The sequence below is a fragment of the Phyllostomus hastatus genome, unplaced genomic scaffold, assembly GCF_019186645.2.
Source record: "Phyllostomus hastatus isolate PE091 unplaced genomic scaffold, TTU_PhHast_1.1 phas_contig_1, whole genome shotgun sequence".
In the NCBI taxonomy this organism is placed as follows: Eukaryota; Metazoa; Chordata; class Mammalia; order Chiroptera; family Phyllostomidae; genus Phyllostomus; species Phyllostomus hastatus.
In genome coordinates, this window is record NW_025333498.1 from 39,040,410 (window position 1) to 39,054,662 (window position 14,253).

Below are 14,253 nucleotides of genomic sequence, written 5' to 3' on the forward strand. Positions count from 1 at the left end.
ACTAGCTCATGAAACATTCCAGATAAATACGAAGTCCATTTCATTCCTACATTTGCAAGAGTGAACACCTCATCTTCTCCAATGGAGAACACGGAGCACATAAAATCTACCTAGATTTAAATTCCAAAACAGTATGTGCTCACAATGATGGATATGATTGGATTAAAGCAATTAACATTAGCATTAGCATTTTGGAGAGTAATGTCTGAGTGGCTACAAAATAATTATCATTTGATTTGGTAAAAAATGGACATACTCACAATCTTTCCATCATTATTAGTTAAATGATGTTTGTTACAGTAACCCTAAATGTTATTTTCCCTTTTCTTTTCTTTTTTTTTAAAGATTTTATTTATTTATTTTTAGAGAGGGGAAGGGAGGGAGAGAGAGAGAGAGAGAGATATCAATGTGTGGTTGCCTCTCACATGGCCCCCACTGGGGACCTGGCCCACAACCCAGGAATGTGCCCTGACTGGGAATCAAACCAGCGACCCTTTGGTTTGCAGTCTGTGCTCAATCCACTGAGCTACCCCAGCCAGGCTCCCCTTTTCAACTATCTTTCATCTGTGTATATCAGTGATTCAAACAGCTCCTTCATAGCACTGAGTCAGCCCCATCCAGCCTTCCCATCTGTTTCACCCTTCACCTATTTATTCAAGCTATGTATTTTTACTTATGAACACACTTATCTTGCAGTTAGATCTTTTATTAAAAAAAAACCTTCCAATGGATAAGTCCCATTTTCACTCTAGTTATTATTTCTACTTGGTTCTTATCTTCATTGTGCAGTTACCTCTTCTAAAACACACCTCTCAGATAGATCCTTTGTAAGAGACCTAATCTCTGCCAGGGTTTCCTTACTCTTTCCAAACTCCCCCCAGCACATTTATGTTTTATGTTTTATACAGTTGTATCAGGAACCCAAGAGTATCTTTCCTGCTCTGATTACTGAAGCTCTCTAGGTCTTGATGTCCTTGTCCTTTCAGTGCAGAAGAGTGTAAATGTAAAAGGACACTACATAATGATAAAGGGAACAATCCAACAAGAGGATATAACCCTAGGAAACATGTATGCACCCAACAGAAGAATGCCTAAATATGTAAAGCAAATATTGATGGACATAAAGGAAGAGACTGACAGTAATAGAATCATACTATGGGATTTTAACAATCCACTGACATCAGTGGGTAGATCTTCCAGACAGAAAGTCAACAAAGAAATGGTGGCTATAAATGACACACTAGATCACATGGATTTAATTGATACCTTTGGAGCATTTTATTTTAAAGCAGCAGAACATACTTTTCAAGCGCACATGGAACACTTTCTAGGATAGACTACCTATCATGGCCACAAAACAAGTCTCAATACATTTAAGAAGACTGAAATCATATCAAGCATCTTCTCTGACTACAATACTATAAAACTAGAAATCAATCATAAGAAGAAAACTAAAAAACACACAAAGATATGGAAGTTAAAAAACATGTTACTAAACCATGAATGGGTTAACAATAAAATCAAGGTAGAAATCAAAAGATACCTTGAAACAAATGAAAATGAGGACACCACAACCTGAAATCGAACACAAGGCAAGCAGTCCTAAGATGGAAATTCATAGCATTACAGACCTATCTCAAAAAACAAGAAAAATCACAAATAAACAATCTATCTTTACACTTGCAGATACTCAAAAAAGAACAACAAACAAAGCCCAAAGTGAGTAGAAGGACAGAGATGATAAAAATCACAGCAGAAATAAACAAAATACAGTCTTAAAAAACCCATATGAAAGATTAAAAAGCAAACAAACAAGAGTAGGTTCTTTGAAAAGATAAACAAGATTGACAGACCTTTAACAGGACTCATCAAGAAAAAAAGAGAGAGGACCCAAATTAATAAAAGCAGAAATGAAAGAGAAGTGACAACCGACACCAGAGAAATACAATGGAATGTAAGAAAGTATTACAAACAACTATATGCCAACAAATTGGACAATCTGGATGAAATGAATAAATCCCTAGAAACATGTAATATTCCAAGATTAAATCAGGAAGAATCAGAGAATCTGGACAGATTACAATTAGTGAAATTGAAGCAGTAATAAAAATTAAGACCCAACAAATGAAAGTCCTGGACCAGATGGCTTCACAGGTGAATTTTACCAAATGTTCAAAGAAGAACTAATTCACTCTTCTCAAACTATTCCAAAAAACTTAAGAGAAGACTCACAAGCTCATTTAAAAAATTTTTTATCCAAGGACATTTTTTAATTTCAGAGAGGGAGTGAGAGAGAGAAACATCAATATGAGAGAGAAACATCAGTTGGTCACCTTCTTGTATGCACTGTGACTGGGGATCAAACCCGCAATCATAGTGTGTGCCCTGACCTGGAATCGAACCCATGACGTCTATGGGAAATGCTCCAACCAACTAAACCACATTGGCCAGAACCAGTTGCATTTTTATACATCAGTAATGAACCTTCAAAAAGGAAAAAATCCCATTCATAACTGCTTCAAAGGCAATAAAATATCGGGGAATAAATTTAACCAAGGATGTAAAGGTCCTGTACACAGAAGATTCTAAGACATGGAAGAAAGAAACTGAAAAACATGCAAATAAGTTGAAGCACATACTGAGTTCATGGATAGGAAGAATTAACATCATTAAAATGTCCATGCTGCCCAAATCAGTCTAAAGATTCAATGAAATTCCTATCAAGACACCAATGGAATATTTCATAGAAGTAGAACAAACATTCCAAAAGTTTATATGGAACTACAAAAGATCCTGAATAGCAACAGCAATCTTGAAAAAGAACAACAAAGTTGGAGGAATCATGCTATATGATATCAAAGTATATTACAAGGCCATAGGAATCAAAACAGCATGGTATTGCATAAAAAGAGACATACAGATTAGTGGAACATAACAGAAAACTCAGAAATGAATCCATGCCCAATTAATATTTGACAGGGAAGGCATACAAAGGATAAAGATAGTCTATCCAATAAATGGTTTTGGGAAAATTGGAAAGATAGTGTGCAAAAGATGAAACTAGACCACCTTTTTATACCATACACAAGAATAAACTAAAAATGGATTAAAGAGTTAAATATTAGACTGAAAACCATAAAACTCCTGGAAGAAAAGGTAGGCAGTAAAATCTTGGAGATTTCTCATAGCAGTATTTTTCTGATATCTCTCCTTGGGCAGGGGAAACAAAAGAAAAAAATAAACAAATGGGACTATATCAAACTAAAAAGTTTTTGCATAGCTAAAGAAACCATCAACAAAATGAAGACAACCCGCTGAGTGGGAGAACATATTTGTCAATGGTACATCTCATAAGGGGTTCATATCCAAAATTTATAAGGAACTTACAAAACTCAACACCAAAAAACAGACAATTCAGTTAAGAGATAGGCAAAGGACCTGAACAGACATTTCTCCAAAGAAGACATACAGATGGCCAATAGACATGAAAGGATGCTCATCATCACTAATTATCAGTGAAATGCAAATTAAAACCACAATGAGATACCACCTTAAATCTGAAGGAATGTCTACCATCAATAAATCAACAAACAACATGTCTTGGCAAGGATGTGGAGAAAGAGGAACCCCTGTGTACTGTTGGTAGGAATGCACACTGTTGCAGTCTCTGTGGAAAGCAGTATGGAGTTTCCTTAAATAATTAAAAAATGGAACTGCCTTATGACCCAGTGATTCCACTTCTGGGAATTTACCTGAAGAAACCTGAAACACCAATTCAAAAGAATATATGCACCCCTATGTTCACTGCAGCATTATTTACAATAACCAAGATTTGGAAGCAGCTCAAGTGTCCATCAGTAGATGGGTGGCTAAAACAACTATGGTACACTTACACAATGGAATACTACTTGGCTGTAAAAAAGAAAAAAGTTTATCCTTTCTGACAGCATGGATGAATCTGGAGAGCCTTATGCTAAGTAAGATAAGCCAGTCAGCAAAAGACAAATGCCATATGATTTCACTCATAATCTAATGAGTAAAATGAACTAACAAGCAAAATATGGACAGACTCACAGATAGAGAAAAGAGGCTGACAGCTGCATGGGGCAGGGGACTGGGTGCAGGGGTGGAGGGATTGAGTACAAAAGAAAAAGAAAATGAAGGAAGTTGTGGGCAGGGACAACAGCATCATGATTTCTGGAGGTAGGGGGCTAGTGGGAGGTGGAGGATGGAAGAGGTGGGATAAATCGTTTTGGACGGAGACTGACTTGGGGTGGTAAACATAGGAAACAGTGTATAGATGATGTGTTGCAGAATTGTGCACTTGACAGCTATAAAATTTTGTTAACCAGCGTTACCCCAATATATTCAATAAAAAAAATAATTTGCAGCCTCCATTGCAGTTAACTATGGTCATATGATGAGATTTTGACCAAAGAGATGTGAGCAGAAGTGACACACTGAACTTCCTGGTCACATTCTTCAAAGGAAGTTGCTTGTCTCCTACTTGTCTCTTGTCCTTTCTGTGAGCTGAAAACAATAGTGTGAACAACTTTGACATCATGGGCAGGAACACATCCCAGGAATAAAGTAACAAAATAAAAGAAACCTGTGACCTTGGACAGAGCTACCAACTTATTCTGGACTGCCCACATACCTCTGCACTATTAGATGACAGAAAGAAACTCTTTTTGAGCCACTGTATTTTTTTAATGACTTGGTTATAGTAGCTCATCCTCTTACTATCTATGGACTAGTTTGGTATTAATAACAAAATGCTATATTTGGGTTACTTACTTATAAAAAAGGAGTAGAAAACAGTATCATTTCACTCATACGTGGAATGTGATGAACAAACTGAAATAACAAGTGAAATAGAGACAGACTGGTAGAGAGTAGGATGACAGCTCTGTGTGGGGTGGTCAGGAGGTGGAAGGGTTGAACAAAAAGGAAAAAGGACTTATGGGCATGGACAACAGTGTGGTGATTGCAGTGGGGATGGGTGGAGGTGGAACAGGGTATAAGCGGGATAATGGTAAAGGAAAAGAATACAGTAAAAAATAAATAAATAAATAAATAAACACAAGTACATTGCAAAAAAAGTATTGGCTCTATAATTGGAAAATATATTATTTCTAAAAATTTAAATGTTATATCTATAGAATAGCTAATTAATATTTTCCAGATCCTTAAAATCATTATGGAAGTTTTTTTTATTAGAAGCAGTTACAAGTCTTGTGCCTAGTATTGTGCTATTGCTGTTTCTGTTTTATCCAAGCAGAGGAAAAAGATATGGAGAGCCACAAAGAATACCCATTAACCTGAATGATCTAAATACTAGAGAGAAAATTAGGCTAGCCTTTTGATTAGTTCTAAAATTCTTCAGGGTGTCACCCTTAACTTTTCTGCTTAGACTACCTACCATCTCCACTTTGACCTTCTTGTTCTTCACTAAACCAATATCTATTTTTTCTCAGTTTAAATGTCTATTCCTCAGAGAGGCCTTCCAGGTTTCTCTAATCATTATTCACTTCCCAGATGTAAACTGGATCCCCCCATATAATATCTAGTAATTCACATACATTTCTACACATAACTGAACTTTCTCTTTGCTCTTGCCATTTTACATGACTGCAAAGAAAAAATATGACTGAGACATTTAACTTCAAGTTTAAGTTTTTGCACCTTTAAAAATACTTTAGGAAGTGCTGCTCTTTAACAGCAGAGCCTCCTCTACCTATCCAAGCTCCAGCCCAAGGAAGAGGGGGCTAAGCAGAGGTCTCTATATCACGGCTCTTTTTTTTTTTAATTCACCAATTTTTTTTTAAAGATTTTATTTATTTATTTTTAGAGAGGGAAGGGAGGGAGAAAGAGAGAGAAACATCAATGTGTGGTTGCTGGGGGCCATGGCCTGCAACCCAGGCATGTACCCTGACTGGGAATCGAACCTGTGACACTTTGGTTCACAGCCCACACTCAATCCACTGAGCTACGCCAGCCAGGGCCTATACCACGGCTCTTACAAAGCAGCAAATCTGCTGGTGGTGAAGCACCTAAGAAGCAACTGGCTACCAAAGCCACTCACAAGAATGTGCCCTCTACTGGAGGGGTGCAGTAATCTCATTACACGCCTGGTACTATGGCACTTTGTGAAATTAGGTGTTATCACAATTCCACTAAACTTATGATTGCAAACTTCCCTTCCAGTGACTGGTTCAACAAATTGCTCAGGACTTCAAAACAGATCTGCACTTCTAAAGTGCAGCTGTTGGTGCTATGTAGGAGCTAAGTGAGGCCTGTCCAATTGGCCTTTTTGAAGACACCAACCTGTATGCTATCCATGCCAAATGTGTAACAAATATGCCAAAAGACATCCAGCTAGCATGCTGTATACATGGGGAACGTGCTTAAGAATCCACTATAATGGAAAGCATTTCATTCTTAAACAAAAATCTCTTCTTCCTTTTATAGGTAGTTCTGAGCATTAGGTATTTTTTTCTGATGGTGTCAAAAGGTAACTAAGTATATAATTGCAAGTGGAAAATAGGGACAAAAATCAGGTATTGGCAATTTTTCCATTTTCATTTGTGTATAAATATTTTAAATATAAATGCAGAGAACATAAAGCGTTAACGCAAGTCAAAATGTTTCAGTGAAGAAGTTTCAGTAATTCAACTTTATAATAATATAAATAAACCTGTTAAATTTTTCTGGACAATGCCAGTATTTGGATTTTTTAAAGAACAATTTCTTTTTTTAAGTATATTTTATTAATCACGCTATTACAGTTGTCCCAATTTTTCCCCCTTTGCCTCTCTCCTGTCCAGCATCCACCCTCCCTTCCAGTAATCCACCCCCTTAATTCATGTCCACGGGTCATGCATGTAAATTCTTTGGCTTCTCCATTTCCTATACTTTTCTTAAAATCTCCCTGTCTATTTTGTACCCACATTTATGCTTCTAATCCCTGTACCTTTTCCCCCATTCTTTCCTTTCCCTTTCTCCACTGGTAGTCCACTAAATGATCTCTCTAGTTATGATTCTGTTCCTGTTCTAGTTGTTTGCTTCATTTGTTTTTGTTTTTTAGATTCAGTTGTTGATAGTTGTGAGTTTGTTGTTATTCTAATGTTGATAGTTTTGATCTTTTTATTGAGTAAGTCCCTTTAACTTCAGTAGAGTAAGGGCTTGGTGCTGATGGACCCCTTTAGCTTTGCCTTATCTGGGAAGCATTTTATCTGCCCTTCAATATTAAATGATAGCTTTGCTGGATAGAGTAGTTTTGGTTGTAGGTCCTTGCTTTTCATCACTTTGAATACTTCTTGCCACTCTCTTTTTGCCTGCAAAGTTTCTTTTGAGAAATCAGCTGATAGTCTTATGGAAACTCCTCTGTAGGTAACTCCCAGCTTTTCTTTTGTTGCTTTTGAGATTCCCTCTTTATCTTTAACCTTTGGCATTTTAATTATAATGTGTTTTGGTGTGGTCCTCTTTGGGTCCAACTTGTTTGGGACTCTCTGTGCTTCCTGGACTTGTATATCTATTTCCCTTACCAAGTTAGGGAGTTTTCTTTCAATATTTTTTCAAGTAAGTTTTCAACTTCTTGCTCTTCCTCTTCTTCTGGCATCCCTATGATTCAGATATTGGGACTTTTGGAGATGTTCCAGAGTCTTCTTATTTTTGCCTCACTTTTTTGAATTGTTTCTTCATTGTGTTCTGGTTGACTGTCTCTTATGTTCCAAATTATTGATTTGAACCTCTTCCCTTCACTGTTAGTTCCCTGTGGATTTTTTAAAATTTTACTTAGTGTAACCTTCATTTCTTTCCTTACGTTTTTGTCTTAGTTCAGTGAGTTCTCTGAGCATCCTTATCACCAGTGTTTTGAGCTCTTCATTTGACAGGTTGGCTATCTCTGTTTCACTTAGTTCTTTTTGGGGGGGTTTTGTTCTATTTTTTCACTTGGGCCATATTTCTTTGTCTCCTCAATTTGGCAGCCTCCCTGTATTTGTTTCTGCGTATTAGGTGGGGCTGCTTTGACTCCCTGTCTTAGCACCCTGTTAGGTTGTATGGGGTGCAGCCATAGGTATTCATGGGGGTGGGGCAACCAGCTTCACTGTTTTGTGGCTCTGTATTGTGGGGGTGGAGTCAGAATGAGGATGATGATGCTGAGGCTTACTCATTACTTACCCCATTTCCAGTTACTTCATCCCCTTCCAGTAAGCAACTGGCACCCCACTAGCTGCTGCCCTGGAGGCAGTTCCTAGAACAGGTGGGTTTGTGTTCATTCTAGGAACATTCCCAGAGCAGGTGGGTTTGTGTCTGGGCTCTATAAATGGCTTTTCCCAAAAGACTGGCAGTTTATGCCATTGTCCCAACTCCCACTGGTTTTTATAGGCAGAAATTGTGAGGTTTTATTTTCCTGGTACAGAAACCCTGGTCTGTGTGGTCTGGCCTTAGACTTCAATCACTTGTTCCCAAGGTATCCCTCCTGATTTTATCCACCACATGTGGTGGGACCACCTGGTTTGCCAGCTGCCTCTCTGCTGCTGCCTTGCCACCACCACACAGTGTCCTCTCTGCCTCGGCTCCCGGTCTCTACCCCTTCTATTCATGTGGATGAGTAAGGCTTCTGTAAATCCTTGGTTGTTGGACTTCCATACAGTTTGATTTTTTGGCAGTTCTGGGTGTTCTTGTTTTGAGGTTAGTTGTGATCCTTCTTACAGTTGTGCAAGGAGGTAAAGCATGTCTACCTATGCCTCTATCTTGACCAGATGTCCAAGTAAATTTCTTTTCTTTTTAAAATTATTTTTTGTAGTTGTTCAATTACAGTTGGACCCATTTTTCCCCCATTACTCTCCCTTGCTGTACCTACCTCCCTCTCCCACATTCAATTCTCCCTCCATGGTCTTTGTCCATGGGTCTTTTATACTGTTCCTTGACTTGACCCTTCCCCTTCTTTCTCTACTTATCCCCCTCCTCCCTCCCCTCTGGTCACTGTCAGTTTGTACTGAGTAAATTTCTTATGGATGGCAATTAAATGGTGTTTGTAGCACTTTAACCATACAATAGATTCCATCCATTCACTATACTTTTCTAACTGAGTTGTCATCCTACATGCAAGCACATGTTTTTAATATTGTCTCTCTTCTGTGCCATTCTTGTTAGTTTGCTATTAAAATACATTAAAATATAAAAAAATAAGGAAGTGAAAAGTGAGGGTCTGTATGCATAGGTAGAAAATGCTTACTATTCATTTTACCTTCTTAAAAGTTAAAAAGTGAACAATCACCAGCTCCTACATACATATCTTTAAAAAAACAGAGAACTGTTTTAAAATAAAGTAGTAATATAGAACAACTATATATTAATTGATAAACTCAGTATAATTCTGAGGGAAAATACTTTATAATGTATTTCTGTATTTTAGTTATCAGCAGTTTGTTACTTTTGCTTTTCTATGGTACAACAAAATTTCTCATAGGGAATATTTAGAAGAAATACTTGCCTGCATTTACATAATCTATTTAAGAGTACACTAAGCAAGTTTAAGTGTGTAATTTTTACCTCTTATTCATGCACTACTGGTTTTTTGGTTACTCAAGGTACACCTCAATATATAGGTTAAATCATTGTTGAAAAAAAGATGTACATCAATATTGCTTTTTCCCAAAACTATACTAAGAATGAAACAATTATGAATTATGCCCATTTGGGGTTGTGCCATATTATAAAGCAATTAATATTTATACACTCTTACTATAAAATATTTAGCATTTTTTAATTCACCTGACAGTGGATGTCAAGTTCCTTCTTGGCATAATCACTTCTGTATAGAGGTAACAATCTCAACCTTGAGTCATAACCTTGAAACTCAGGCTAGTCCTGGAGTGGAAACAGGAAGACTCCTTAGCCACTTAAGAAACCCACCCAAAGACACTGTCTCTAAATGTGTGTAACTACCTAGGAACATGTAGGTCCAATCAAGGTCTCTAGCAAACATAATTAAATGTAAAACATAACTGAAGTCTAATAAATTGTCTGATATGGTCTCTCAAGAAACAAGAGGAGGAAATCATTTCTGTGTGGATTCTAGAAAGGGGGGCACAAAGCATACAATCTCTAAGCCCCGTGAAACAAATGATCTTTTGCTGTGTTTATGTAGCTTCTCCATCAGTAACTAGGTGAGTAAGTAGTATACCTGTAGGTGTTTAGTGGTGTCATATCAAAAGTGTCTCAGGGATACTCCATTTAGTATTAACTGCTCACTGGAATGAGAGTGGCAGAGAAAATGTAGCAGCCAAAGAAAACTTATGTGCAAAGTACTCAGGTTGGAGAGGAAAGGAGTTTCAATATCACCAAACCTGGCATAGTGTATTATAGAGCACATACTGAAGAAAAGCCAAACCTGTAGAAAATGAAGTCTTCAATTTAACAAAAAAAAGGAAGCCAAATATAGGACTAAGTTATAAAAGGAAGAAATCTAAGCCAAATCCATCTGTAAAAGTGTTTGGCTTGTATACAGCTTAAGAATAATAATTAATAATAGCAAATTAGTTGACAACATTTAAATTAAAAATTTCACATGAAAATTTGCATTTCCTGCTTTACCTGATAAACTGGACAATGCGGTATCACTAGGTCAACATGCCTGACTTGTGACAATTATCTGGAACTTGGTTTTCCAGTTCACTGCAGCGGCTTCCTGCTTCATTCCCACCAGACTGGCCTCTGTAGGCACTTGGGTTTCCAATCTCTGGAATAGAAAGGACCGTGAGATAAGGCTTGAGAAACTCACTTCAGCCCTTGAGAAGAGGTATGACTGACTTATTTTTTCAGTGACCACTTAACCTGCACTTCATAGTTTCTTTACAAGGGTAGAGGATGAACTAGTGGACCATCATGCATTGTTAGTATATATAGGAGCACTAGTAAGCCAGCTAAAACCACAAGCACAAAGTGAACTTTAATAAAATTGAGTTGACCTTGAGACTGTGATGATTCTTGAATTAGAGGAGGTAGAGGTCTAACTTCAATCCTTTATCTTTCCTTCTTTCTTAGCACCATCATTGGCAATACCACATTATCATTAACTTATGAACTCATGTTGGGATCAAAGAATTACAGAACCAAATTGTATATTACCATTATTAAGAGTATTAATCAATCATAATTATTAGAAAATGCCATTGTTTATTTTATGACTTTTAAAATAATTATCTTTTGACAAATAAGAAAAATTTTTTTATAAGGTCCTTCAAAAGTGTTCTTGATACCTTACTACCCATTACTCTATTTTCTCCTAGCCACCAAGGGGACACTGACAAGGCAACAAGGCTCTGCCTTGTCCTGGGTAAAATAATCCTGTGACAGTCCAACTCATTCTGCTCTGTTTCCAAGGTCTGGTGGATTTCCTTTTTTTAAAAAATGTAGTTAGATAAGCTTAGGCTTTTATTTTTTTTCACATTTTTTAAATTGTTGTTCAAGTATAGTTGTCTCCATTTCACCCTCCCACCGCCCATCCCATGATGATTTGGTGGATTTCACAGGTGCTTTGATATCATTAAGTTAGTGACTTGAATACCAGATGTATGTATTTCACTCAAAGAAAACAATTAAACAAACAAATAGGTCACCTGGCTTACAAATTAATTTCTTGTAAAAATAGATTGTGTAGATGGTTTGTATTAGACCCTAGAGGCCATCACCCTTGAGAGCAATGGCAAAATCAATTTTTAAATGGAAGAATAAGGACCACATCTTGGACCACAGTTACTCCATGGGGTGCTCCTCCACCTTTGAGGTCTTTCCTCATAGCCAGCCTACTTTGTATTTCTCTTTTTGATTTTAGGCCAAAGGAGGACAGGGAAAAGTGTAGTATGTGGTATAGTAGCATGCTTGAGCATTGCTATTCCTCAGAGAGCAGCCAGCAGGGACAAAGGAGCAATGAAAGGATGTGGGATCAGGTTAAGTAACTATGTTTCTATAATCCTGAAATACTATAGGTACTGGAGACATTATAGTTAATGTTTTAAGTATTTATTAGGAAACTGCATTTGAGACACTGAATGGATGGTAAGGACCCAACACATAAAGAGAACAACGTCCCATCTCAAGGAACTTACTGCCTGGGAGGTGAAGGGTGGGACGTTGGGCAGTCAGGCAAACAGGTAATTACAACATTAAATGATACTGGCTTTGATGAGGACTAAGTATGGAGTGCTAAATGAGCACAAAGAAAGAGCCAGTCTAGACTTCAGAGATCAGAGGTAGGGGCCAGTTTAGGGGTCAGGATACATTTAAAGATGCACACAGGTTAGAAAGGCAAAGAAAGAAAGGTAAGGGACTTGAAAGTTCACCTAATCCATGTATATACTCTTAATTCCAAAAGATTAATATTGCAGATACTATATTTTTGTCTGGTAATAACAATTTCAATATCATACTCTTTTTTAGATGGTCAGCAAGCATAAAGGTCTCATTTTGTCAGAACTTTTAACCTTGGGATGTGATAAGTCATGAAGCATTAATGAATATTTTCCACAGAAAGATCTGGATGTCTGCCTAATGCCTGAAGTAAAAAGATGACCTGACATTTAGATAAACAAATATTGTTTTCTAGAAGAAATATTATCAAAAAACAATAATTTACTTGAACAAGTAATATTATCAGTGAGTACACTGAAAGCAGAGGCTAAAAGGAGCAAGATACTGATGAGGGAGTCTTAGCCTATAGAGCAGTTCCAAACTTTAAGTATATTCTTTGTTACAGAATAGCCATGGGGGTTTGAAGTACAGGATAGGAAATGGAGAAGCCAAAGAACTTACATGCATAACCCATGGACATGAACAATGGTGGGGGGATTGCCTGAGGGAGTGAGGGCTGCTGGGTGGAGAGGGAAAAAGGGGGGAAAACTGGGACAACTAATAGCATAATCAATAAAATATAATTTAAAAAACCCATAAGTGATGAAAATAAGATGGCTATTGTGCTAATGTTATTTTAGCCAAATACATAGGAATACTAGCTGACATTTCTCTTACCATCTTCTGGAAACTGGGTTGAGCACTTTAAACATGCATTAACTCATTTAATTCTTGTCACAACTGTATAAGAACTAGTATTTTTTTCTTTTCTAGAATTGAGGAAATGGAGGCAAAGGAAATTAAGTAGCTTTACCTCCTCTTTTCCTCTGATAATTTATATCCCCCTTTTCTACTTTATTTTTTTCTTCTTAGTATTTATCACTAACATATCACATATTTTCCTGTTTGTCTTATTATTGTCCCCTCTAACAAAAATGTAAACTCTGTGAGTACATAGATTTATTCATCATCAAAAAAGACAAAAATGTACTATTTTTTGCTTTGGGTTCAACAGCTCCTTGAAGACTGGCTTTGTATTTCAAGTTTTTAATTTTTAATAGCACAAAGTACAGAACCTTACACATGCTGCAGCCAAAAATATCTGCTGAGTGAATGATGGACACAATTAATAAGGAAGCATATGCTGAGCCCTTGCCATGCTCAGTGCTGCACACGTCACCATCAGACTGGGCAGTGCAAAACACCACAAGGGTTCTCAAAGAACTTAACATTTAGGAATAAAAATAGATAGATTCACGAAGGATACCCATGGTACAAAATAAGAAGTTCACACATTTCATTACTTCCATTCTCCAGTCATCTAATGACAGGTAAAAATGTTTATTCACTGCTCCTCCTAAGATACCCTAGGATCTTGCTGCATTAAACTTTTGAAAATGCCAGAATCTCTCACAACTCTGTGCCTATGCATGTTGTTCCCTGGGCTTAGAAAGAACTCCTCCTGTAGGCAGGCTTCCTTCCTTTAATTAAACTCCAGGGTCAGCTTTTTTTTTTAAAAAAAAAGATTTTATTTATTTTATTTTTAGACAGAGGGGAAGGGAGGGAGAAAGAGATAGAGAGAAACATCGATGTGTGGTTGCCTCTCATGTGCCCCCCACTGGGGACCTGGCCTGCAACCCAGGCATGTGTCCTGGCTGGGAATTGAACCAGTGACCCTGTCGTTTGCAGGGAGGAGTGAGCAATCCATTGAGCCACACCAGCCAGAGCCGGGGTCAGCTCTTCCATGAAGCTCCCTCCAGCCTACTGTTTAGAGTTACTTTTTCATTTCTCTCTCATTCTACAGTGCTGTTTACATAAAGGTAATAGCACCTACCACACATATTCCTGTTTCATACATCTTGGAACTTATGGCTGCCAAACACATTACCAGGTTCA

General features: G+C 37.4%; 1 protein-coding gene across 5 annotated transcripts in view; it reads right to left on the minus strand.

Annotated features, from left to right (window-relative positions):
• MBD5 (methyl-CpG binding domain protein 5) overlaps positions 1-14,253 on the minus strand; it is a 471,857-nt gene that overhangs the window by 63,485 nt on the left and 394,119 nt on the right. For all 5 annotated transcript variants that reach the window (XM_045831183.1, XM_045831164.1, XM_045831211.1 and 2 more), the window contains one exon: positions 10,603-10,747. The gene's annotated coding sequence lies outside the window, so the exon portion shown is untranslated. The remainder of the gene's footprint in view (positions 1-10,602; positions 10,748-14,253) is intronic.